Source organism: Pelodiscus sinensis, chromosome 1 (assembly GCF_052426305.1).
Source record: "Pelodiscus sinensis isolate ZL-2025 chromosome 1, ASM5242630v1, whole genome shotgun sequence".
Classification (NCBI taxonomy): domain Eukaryota; kingdom Metazoa; phylum Chordata; order Testudines; family Trionychidae; genus Pelodiscus; species Pelodiscus sinensis.
In genome coordinates, this window is record NC_143052.1 from 229,304,928 (window position 1) to 229,315,211 (window position 10,284).

Here is a 10,284-nt window from a genome sequence, read left to right on the forward strand (position 1 = left end):
AAAAATCCTTCTCCCCCACCCCCATCCCCACCTCCACCCCTACTGACCCGGCCTTTCAGTGTCACCCCAAGAGGCAAGCGGGAGCGAACGCAACTCCTCTAGGTCTGGGACTTTGTCCTGTGCGCAGGAGGTCTCACCTTCTTGAACCCCACCCCACCGCAGCCCACCCTATTCAAAGGCATGGAACAACTAAGGAAGCACGTTAGCTTAGGACCATACCACTCACTGGGGTTTCTTCGGCTCAGGGCAGCCGGGTCAGAGAAGTGCAGCCGTTGCGAAACACAACGTTGAAGGAGAGAACTAGGAGAACATGATCATGGTTATTGACTAGATCATGATTATTGACACAGGCTCCTCAGTGACTGCAGGCGGTCACTATTTTTTTAAAATGCCGAAAAGTGCCCTGTAATCATCCCTGTAACAATTAAAGTCATCTTATCTATTCTGAACAATAGCGATAGAGAGAGCCTGTGTTAATTACATAGGCATGCAAACGTGAAAATGTAAATATATACGTATACAAGTTGTATCATGATGCGTGATGTGTGCATATATATGGCTATTACTTATATGACACACATTCTGGGAATACACTGGCTATGAATACCTATAAACAATGTAGTTTGTGCATAAAATGCAGCAATGTTCGACAACAGCTTCTGCAGAGATATCACAGACTAGCATACATTTATCATACTGTCTAGCATATTATTCTTTCTCTGCTGTCAGAGGGATCCACGAGCATCCAGCAGTTTTCTTGAAGTAAATCAGGAAAATGATTATGAATAATCATAGATGTTAGCATTTCCAAGGCAAAATGTGTCTATTCTTCGATTTAATATTTCAAAGGGAAATTGACATTTTCTGTATACTTCGTATGACTTTCTGTGAAGCTGTTTTATTTTCTCATCAAAATGAAGTAAATAGCCAAGAACTATTTTATCAGTTTAATCCACACCTTAATAAGCTCTTAACTGTAGCTCAAGATTTCGCACAGTAGCTACTGAGTTCTCCGTGAGCGTCTCTCTCTCTCTCTCTCTCTCGTGATTAATTCAGAGACGGTAATCATGGACATTATACATCAAACCTTTCTCCTCATTCTACAGAGATGTAGATGTTTATTGGTTTACAAAAAAGCGAGTAAACATATTTCAGTCCATATTTCAGCCCTTCAATCTGGCTCCATTTTCACAGCACATAATTCCAAGGACAATTTGTTTTGATAATAAGAATGGATGCAGTGTTAATGGTTTTCAATTTGTGTTTTTTTAAAAAAACATTAAATATTTATCAGTATCGATCGAGGGTTTCAGGATTTTACAGACGTCTTAACACATTTCATAGATGGGTTTTTTTTTAATTTAGAAACCTGCGTCGTATTCTCTTTTATGCTTTTTATTGATTTAAGCAGCATCCGTGTCTCAAATGAGAGGCTAATAGATTTTCATTAAAATGGGCTCTCTTAATTCTGGTTGTGAATGGATATGATTGATTGATCCGTCCAGCACACTACACAGCCATAATATTAATAAAGGGCATTTTATCATGACAGGCTTGCATTTCCGTCATCAACGCACTCCCCCCTCCTCCAATCTTAAAAATTTACTGGGGGGAGGGGAGAGCACAAAGTGGCCCACAGCAAGAGAAATACATTGGGGGTGAATACATTTTTATGTTAGAACATTTTTGGTTAATAGTTTCAATGAAAATACTTTTTGCGGGGGGCGGGGGGGAGAACCTTACCATCTACTGTGGCTACAGATGGTGAAATTTCAACTGTTTCCTCGAAAAACTAACCTTAAGCCATTTGTGTTGAGCTTTATTTGTAGAAAATATTTTTTAACGGGCAAGTAAAACATTTTAGATGAAAAGCAAAATAAAGACTATTGTAAAGGCTATCGTTTCAACTAATAGGTTACTTCCCAGAATGAGCCTCTTGTTAGGGGCTCGCCTACTTGGTGAATATATTAAGAAGGTCTGCAGGCAGCAGTTTCTACGATAATTAATAGAGTGGCATAAATGTTAAGGGCTTAATTTTCTCTTTATTTCAATTTTTTAAATGGTAACAAAAGAAAGAAGAATTGACCCAACACAAAAAATAACACAGAGAGACTCACACTACCTCCTTCCTCTGTTGCGGATTCATTTTTGGGGGGTTGTATTCATTATTCATGCCGTCTTTAAAAAGAAGCGAAGTATGTTCAAATCCATCCTTTTTGATAGTTCTACAAAATAAAATACTGTTACCTATTAGCGTAATTAATTATAACAGACTACACCAAGTCCTGCTCATTTAGCTAAGGAGACATTAGTAGGATTAAATCGAGCGGGATTTGGCACTGAGACTGGTATAAAACCTACACCAAAAAGTTCTGGGCTGCAAAGTTTGTACTGATTTAGCACCACGCCGCACAGAGAGAGATTTGTTTGACTTCTTCAGTACAGTTTTGAACTCTGTAATAATAATTAATAAGTCAAAAGGGCATATATCTCTTGTATGGTATGCAGCGCTCAAGGGAATAGTCTTGTGTATGCATTTAAAACGAAGTAGGAATATTTACACGTATGTGTGGAGTTAGCAACAGCACACACAAAAAAAGGAAAAATACACGAATATTTCACTGACCTATTACATATTTTCAATTATTTCCCAATGAGTATTTCAATGAACTGTTACATTTTCCCAATTCACAGGGAAGATTTATGGGATTATTAAGATTTCGAGTGGAAATATTATACAGTGGAAGATTATCGTCTCTCAGGGATTGTACACCATTTGATATCAATTTCCAGATGTTATGATCTTTTAAAAAAATTGAGTATATTCACTTTTTTTCCTATACGAGACAAGGTATTTAGTTATTTTTCTGTCAAGAACACAACTATATTTCTTCTTCTTCTTCCTCTTCTTCTTCTTCGGTGAAGTGAAGTTATTGAAACACGAGAGAAAAATTGACTCAGATAATGGTTTAATACACATGGAAGGAATAATTAATGTATGAATTTATTACAAACACAAGCCTATGGATTTATCTGCATTTTTCTATGCGATCACATTTGGAAGATACAATATAAGATCACATCCCTAAAGATTTCATTATATAGAGGTGTGTGTGTGTGTGTGTATGTGTGTGTGTGTGTGTATAAATGACTGAGTACTACAAGCATGTGCAGAGAGAGTGAACATTTTGGACACTATTAACTGCATTGTCTCTTGAGCGCACACACACACACACACACACACACACACTCATGAAGGTAAATTCAGCTTTGCTAATTACACTTCAACTTTCCTCTTTAGCGCGGTGCAAACAAAACGCAGCACTGGAGCTGAGTGGGTGGCTAGGTGGAGGGGAATTTTTTCCTCTCTATTTAGAAACTAAATGCTGCCATCGCTTGAACTATGTCCCTGTCTCTCCCCTCCACCCCCCGAAGAAGGCAAAAGAGACCGCACCGAGCGGAGGCAAACAGGGCTGGAAGGAGGGCTGCCTGCCTCACTAATTAGAGTCCATCTGCAGGTAGGGGGCTCCTGGTATTGGAGAGGCTGGCCGGGAAGGGCTGTCTGCTCTGCCTGGCCATTTGCACCCGCTGCAAAGCCTCCTGGCCTGAGGCAAAGCTCAGGGCTAAAAGAACAGCTCGAACTGGCTGGACCCCAGCCAGCCACCCACTTCGGAGCACAGGGCTGCCCTTATAGCACAATTTGCCAGCCAACGCGGCTGGGGGAGGGGGCGGGGCAGTATATCAAGGAGAGACTGGGATAGGTGCTGAGCGAGTGGATTGCTTCCCAGCATTGCAAGACAGCAAGGCTGGGGCTATTTCCCTGCTGTTTTCCTGGTGCTAAAATGGACAAGCCTTTCCAAACGGTGCAAGGGGCAGGGCTGCGAGAGGCAGAAGGTGGTAGCGATCGTCACAGCTCCCTGTTAGCCTAACCCCAAAGACCTCGCCTCCGACGGGTAGGAATTTCATTCCTCTCGTCAGCTTCCCTTCAGGCTCCCGCCTCTGTGTCCAAGGGCGGGTCCCCAAGCCCTCAGCGACTGGCCTTTGGGTGTCCACAGGTCCCGCCGTTGCTCCACAATGAGATCTTGTACGCACACATATAATCGACATTGCTGCCCTCCTGCTTAGCAAAGCCCGAACACCCCTTTTCTAGCCGCTGCAGCAAAGGAAATGAAAACTCCCGCGCTCGGTGTGCGAGCAAGAAAGATCTTCTCTGGCCAGGGCAAGACCCGCTCTCCTCTGCTTTGTGAGTCTGATCGGCCGCCTTCTCCAAAAGCCTCCTCGCCAGCCCGCGGGACTCCAGAGCAGGCATTGGGCAAGCAGGCTCTTTGCCACGAAACTGAATGCCACCAGGTCACCTGCCATTGGAAAAGCCACTTGGCCTCCCGACCAACTCATCCCCCCGTCACAAAGCCACGCGGGGAACAAGGCAGTGAGCGTCACAAAGCTATTTAGATTCCGAAGACTGCCACCCCCTCGTTATCAATGGTCACCATGTTCTAGAATCTTGGCCACGTTCTCTTGGGAAGCATGGAGCTGAGTAAGTAGGTCTGCAGAAGGCCTTAATTGTAGGGGCAAAGAAGGGGAAGCAAATTCTGTAAATAACGAAACTCCACAGCAGGATGGCCCCTCTTTTAGTGGAGGTGAAGAAAGAGAGGAGCCAGTATTCCAGAGGTCACCTCACTTTAGATTTACCAAGCCAGCTGAGAAGAGAATCAACTCTAAGAGACTGCCAGCAGCGCCCATAATTTACATTGTCTTCCTCCCTGCTTCACTGTGGACCCAGGATCTTGGAACATTTGCCTGGGTCTTTATCTGCTGTCTTGCTGATCGCAAAAAACATCATTGTCTCATTTTACACCAGTCAACTAAGCGAGTGCCAGTGGAATAAAATCCACAAAGTACACACATAACTGCTCTCTGGCTAAAGAAGTCTGTTCCTTGCAAGCTGTAAAGGCCTGCAAATTAAATACCAGTTACTGAGGGCCATAAAATGCTTTTTATTGCACAAAGTCTACTTAAAACAGAAGAGAATAGACCTTTTATTTTCAGGACGGGAAAGAAGGGTGGGTCCCGAAGACATATATTGGCAAAGAAATAATACATACAGTGCCTGAATAGAGGCATAGTGGAGAAATTCTATCGCCTTCGGGAGACAGGTTTTTCTCGTGGCATACAGAGGCGGTGTTATGCAAAGGTGGCTATGATGGGGCTTATTGCAGGTGAGTTTATGAAGGGCGGGGAGTCAAACAACAGTAGTTCTATGTAGGAGAGAGCGAGTGGTACAACTGCAGGAACTCTTCTAGAGAGACGGTGTATTTTAATTCTCTCCCTCCTCCCCCTTGATAAATTTGACTCCAACGGTTTGGTGGTAAATGTAAATCATCAGGGTGCTACTATAAATTGATTGCTTCCACCTGCCAAAGCGTATTCTTTGTGATCTTGGGGAGGGTCTGGCTTTCAATCTTTGGAACACTTAACATTTTTTTAAAAAGTTGTATTTTTCACTTGGTTATCTCCCGTGGTGATTGGGTAGAGGTGGGGTGCAGAAGGAACATAGGGAGTAAAAAACAGCCTTATCCTCTGACTAGTGCTGTCAGTATCAAACACTTGAGGATGGCTACTACACGTCCAGATTTAGTGTGCAGACTAAACTTTAAGCAAATAAAATTGGCAACTAAATCGAAAGAGAGAAAGTTTAAGTTTACTTAAATGAAATATAAGGCTTTTATTTAGTTCCCTTTTTATAGAAAGAAAGAAAGAAAGAAAGAAAGAAAGAAAGAAAGAAAGAAAGAAAGAAAGAAAGAAAGAAAGAAAGAAAGAAAGAAAGAAAGAAAGAAAGAAAGAAAGAAAGAAAGAAAGAAAAACTCACTCTGCACTAAGTGGTATGAATAACTTGCAGATATAGACTGAGAATTTATTTTACAATGAAATCTTGTTTTTCTCATCTAAACGTCTCTCTTATATTTTTCTAGTCATTCACTCCTGTATTTTATTAGCTTTGAACATCCCACCATTGTGGTTTCCTTCTATATATGTTTCACCCCCTGCAATGTTTCAAATAATTCCCTTAAACGGTCATTTTGCTGGGGCAGACTCTCGGCACAGTACAGTAGTGTACTCTTGTGATGTTACAATGCTAGGGAGCTTGTGCCAGTCACGTGCAAGCATTTTTGAAAGATTATTTTTTCCAAAGATAGTAGCATTTGAGATTGTAACACTTGTTTTGTAACATGACCCCTGCTTATTTTGACTAAATTTACTAAGATGTATTATTCAGATCCAGACTGTAAACAGAGAGGCTTTCTGTAGATGATTAGAAATGCTTGAAGACTAGACTTGGAAACACAGGCAGAACTGAAACTAAGCCATGTGCCTACAGTTATTTCAAAGGTTTCTTTCTCTTGCCACCCCAGTTAGAAACTTCCAAAACAATCATTTGAAGGAGGGTCCATTATTGTTTGCCTATGAAATTCTGCTAATAACAGACCGCCACAGGCAGGACACTGTGGTTGAAGTTTATGCACTCCATGAATCACAACATTAGGCAAAGTTACCTCGTTAAAATGAATAATTGCTCTAATATGTTCTTCATTTCATGGAGCCGTTTGGCAAGCATCCTGATGTGCCAATGCGATTCCAAAAAGCATCGACGTGATAGTTTGGCATGACGAAAATGATGGCTCGAAAATACTGTTGATGGAAACCACAAGTCGTAAGCAAGTGCTGATTAAACTCCAGGCGAATGTATCCTTTCGGGAGGAGGAATGACCAGACCTTTACACTCTGGATCTGGTACGACGAGTTGCAACAAGCAGTGACTTTTAATAAAACTTATAGTGGGTAACTTGTGCTCGGAGCTCCTCATTATCGATAGGGGTTAATATGGGGAGAAAGATACTAATAACATTTCTGATTAGGAGTGAAGTTATCCGATGTCTCCTCCCGGTGATCGCGATGGGAGGACTAAATGCACGTTGAAGGGGTGCGGCTTTGCCTCTTTTGTGTGTGTGCACGGACTGGTTCCCCTCCTGTTGAGGGGTTTTCTCAGGTGCCAGGCAAAATGAGGCAAGAGCAATTTGTTTATCTCTGAGAGGAGGGAGAGTGGGCTATTTAAGGACCCGATTCTGCCCTTCCCCCCATTGAAATCACTGAACATTTTGACACTGTGTTAAATTAAGGATCGACGCCCATCATTCGCTTTGCAATATCTGAGCCGTTGTGTTCCCCGATGAAAAACGGCCTCGGGTTCCTCTTTCTGCGCAATCGTGAAGTCACCACGCTCCTGTTGCTGGTTCGGCCTGTGTAGACGGGCTGTCTTGATCAGCTGCAAGGAGACTGAGGCCGCAGCTTGCGCTTCCAGCCCCCTTGTTCCACTTAATCCCTCCGCTGGCGAGCCTGCATTCTGAACCAGGGAGCCTTCATTCTGAACCGGCGGAAGAAAACCCCGCCGCCTATAGCAGCGCAGAGAAGAAAGAAAGTAGTTCTGAGAAGTTAGATTTGTAAGCCACGCTTGCAAAGAGCTGGCGCCCCTCGCTTCCCACGTGCAGCCGGTGCACAACCCGTGTAGACCGGGCATGTAGATTCAGTTCAATTGACCTTCTTCTAGGTCCCTCTGCAGGCACCACTATTCACCCAGTCTAAACACCAGGGGGAAATTTGGATTGGTTTGTTTCAAATTGGCCTCTCTTCGGTTCCTCTGCCATCAGCTGTGGAAAGCTGTGGAACTAGCCAACAGATCTTGTAGCCAGGGCTGGCCTTACCATGAGGCAAACTGAGGCAGCCGCCTCTGGTGCCAGACTGGGAGGAGGGGGCAGGGGGACGCTACTAGGATCCAGAGTGTAGAAAATTGTCTCTTGCTGGTGCATATGTATTCTCTCTGCTCTAGATTCATAGAGATGGTGGAGTGCTGTGCTGGAGGAAGGAGGGCACAGGAGACATAACAGGCAGGCAGGAGAAAAGGTGAGCGAGAATAACAGAAAATACCATGCACCACGAGAGGAGTAGAACAGAAAGAAGGCAGAATTGAGAGCGTTCAAAGTTTTAGCCCAAGCGAGGGAGAGTCGGGATGTAATTTGAGCTCCCCACCTCAGGTGCCAAAATGTTGTGGGCGAGCCCTGCTTGTAGCGCCCTACAGATGGCAAGCTCCCGGGCTCTTTTGGATTCACCCGGGTGCCTCAGTGGGCTGACTTCTCTGTACAGTGTGAGCTAGTCACGGACTCCACGTTGTGAATTAGAAGCTTAGCTGCTTTCAGCAGTTGGCTTGGCTGCTGGAGGGATGGACCAAGGAGACCCAAGCACAGAGTGATAGCAGTGGAACAGAGCCACTACAAGCAAACCACTAGACTAGAGCAGGGATGGGGAACCTAAGGCCTTAGGGCCAGATGTGCCCCCGGCTTGCCAGGATCAGGTCTGGAGAACCAGGGCTCCCCCCACAACATTGTGGAACCTGCCCTATTGCTCCAGCTCCCCTGTCATCCTCCTGTGACTGAAGCACACAAAATCTACTACCCTGAGCCCCCTAGGCTCTGGTATGCGAGGGGAACGTGAGGAGTCAGGGGCCACGTCAGTGAGGGTTTAATTTTTGTTTGTTTTTTTTGTTGTTGTTGTTGTTTTTCTTCCCATTTGTGTTCAGCTCTCCCCTCCCCCCCAACTAATTTTTCTGTGGGTCAGCGCCTCTGACCCAAAAAATGTTCCACACCACTTGACTAGAGAGATATGAAAGGAGATGGGACCTTTCCAGAGCTAACTTAGGTAAAGGCCAGCCAGCTGCTGTGGGGAGAGGGAGAGGAGAGACCAGGGAGAGAGACTCATAGGGTGAAAGAGACCTCAGGAGGTCATTGGGTCCAACCCCCTGCTCAAAGCAAGACCAACCCAACTAAATCATCCCAGCCAGGGTTTTGTCAAGCCAGGATTTAAAAACCTCTGGAGATGGAGATTCCACCACCTCCCTAGGGAACCCATTCCAGTACTTCACCACCCTTCAAGGGAAATCGTTTTTCCTAATATCCAACCTAGCCCTCCTCCACTGCAATTTGAGACCATTGCCCCTCATTCTGCCATCTGTCACTACTGAGAACAGCCTCTCTCCATCCTCTTTGGAACCTCCCTTCAGGTAGTTGAAGGCTGCTGTCAAATCCCCCCTCACGTTTCTCTCCTGAAGACTAAACAAGCCCAAATTTCTCAGCTTTTCTTCATAGGTCACGTGCTCCAGCCCCCTAATAATTTTTTTTGCCCTCCACTGGACCCTCTCCAATGCGTCCACATCCTTTCTGTTGCGGGAGGCCTAGAATTGGATGTAATACTCCAGATGTGGCCTCACCAGTGCTGAATATAGGGGAATAATCACGTCTCTAGATCTCCTAGCAACGCTTCTCCTAATGCACCCTAATATGCCATTAGCCTTCCTGGCTACAAGGTCACACTGTTGACTCATATCCAGTTTCTCATCCACTGTAAAATCTAGGTCCTTTTCCATCTAACTGGCGCTTAGCCAGTCAGTCCCCAGCCTGTAACGGTGCTTTAACTCTGCACTTGTCTTTGTTGAACCTCATCAGATTTCTTTTGGTCCAATCCTCCAATTTGTCTAGGTCACTTTGGACCCTATCGCTACCCTCCATTGTATCTACCTCTTCCCCCTAGTTTAGTGTCATCTGCGAACTTGCTGACGGTTCAATCTAGCCCCTCATCCAGGTCATTAATAAAGATGTTGAACAAAACCAGTCCTAGAACTGACCTTTGGGGCAGTCTACTTGATAGACAACCAACCAGACATCGAGCCATTGATCACTACCCATTAAACCTGGTAATCTAGCCAGCTTTCTACCAACAGTCCCTTTATCCATTTATCTTACAGTCCATTTACCCAATCCATACTCCCTTAATTTACTGGCATTTTAAAGGAGGCAAAAATGAAATGCATCTTTGGCTCCTCCTTATATTAACAAACCCTTTCCACACTCCTGTGAATGCTTCTTAGTCTTAGCAATGTTTGCTACCTTTACTCAGGCTACCACTGTATGGGCTGGCCATGGAATTTGAGGGGGTAAGGCTGAAAAGGGAAAAGAGGTTGCTTTAATTCCTCCTCTTTGGTTATTTCTGATGGCTGAACTCATCTGAGTCTGCAGCTCAGTTCTAAACATGGCAGAAAACCAGAAATGGAGAAGTCTACCCCACAGTAATAGGAAGGTATTGGTGCATACCAGGCTGGTAAGCCACCACTAATCAGGAAAAAGAGCTGGGTTCCATGCCTGGTTCTGCCACAGCTTTCCTGTGTGACCTTGGGCA

General features: G+C 44.5%; 1 long non-coding RNA gene across 1 annotated transcript; it reads left to right on the plus strand.

Annotated features, from left to right (window-relative positions):
* The first annotated feature begins 3,251 nt into the window (after positions 1 to 3,251).
* On the plus strand, positions 3,252 to 6,844 carry LOC112543528 (uncharacterized). The gene is made up of 3 exons (XR_003086714.3): positions 3,252 to 5,219; positions 5,734 to 5,882; positions 6,602 to 6,844. It is a non-coding gene; the product is annotated as an uncharacterized LOC112543528 (long non-coding RNA).
* The last annotated feature ends 3,440 nt before the right edge of the window (positions 6,845 to 10,284 follow it).